Genomic DNA, 1,104 nt, shown 5'->3' on the forward strand with positions numbered 1-1,104 from the left:
TCTATCCACACCTTGATCTTAGACTTTCAGCCTCTAAATCTATAATAAGAAACATTTCTGTTATTTAAGCTACCCTGCCTGTGGTAATTTGCTACAGCAACCTTAGAAAATTAGTGTAACCAAGAAGGGTTACAGACACTCTTGAACAGTGCTGCTTCAAGTGATGATAAATGTGGAAAACCATCAGAGGCTCTTGGAAAAGGTGTGGAATATAGAAATACTTGGAGGCTGGATGCATAACTAATATGCTCAAGAAATACAAAAGTGAAGATAGAAGGGGGTGATATACTACTGGGTGAAAGGCAGAGTTTCAAGACAATGAAGATTAAACTTGAAAATTAGCAAGCAATGAATGAGAGCATTTTCTGCCAACCAAAGAAAAGCACCCTAAATGCAAGATTTAAGGTAAATACTAAGGGTACTTTTATATGGCTTTCCAGGGGTAAGGGTACCAGGAAAGTAGCACTAGTGGCCCTCAGGCATTGAACCACTTCTTGAGAAAAATGTACAAGAGGGTATAAACTTTTTTTTTTATATTTTAATAATTTTATTGAGAAATAAGTAGCAATGAGATAGTTTCAAAACAGGTTAGTAGGATAGTTACAATAATCAATACATTGCATATTGTTGTCTTTGTAGTATTTCTTCCTAGTAGAAGATGCAGACATGATATCTTGTCCAAACACTATTAGTTCAAAACCTTCTCATTGAACTAAGAGAAAGTAGCTGTATATTTATGCTATTTTTGTATACACAGATTAGATAGATAGATAGATAGATAGATAGATATCCACTACAAAATGGTCCATTTATATCCCCTTTTTTGTTTACTTTTGTCACAGATTTTGTATTCCACTGCCATTCATTTATTGTAGATGCATGAATTCAGCAGAGTCATCCAATATAGTTGAGTAGTCTATAATAGTAGTAGTGGGTTATCCGCAAGACTGGCAGTGCAGTGTCATTTGTTTTTTTGGGGTATAAACTTTTATAAATGAGGTCATTACAATCCTCACAGCCCCATATTTGGGACCTGGGGGCTGACTGTGGGCATTGTAGATTCCTGTAAGAACTCTCCTGGACATGATAAATGGCTAGTTTCCT

Source organism: Octodon degus, unplaced genomic scaffold (genome assembly GCF_000260255.1).
Source record: "Octodon degus isolate 3935 unplaced genomic scaffold, OctDeg1.0 scaffold00023, whole genome shotgun sequence".
Classification (NCBI taxonomy): domain Eukaryota; kingdom Metazoa; phylum Chordata; class Mammalia; order Rodentia; family Octodontidae; genus Octodon; species Octodon degus.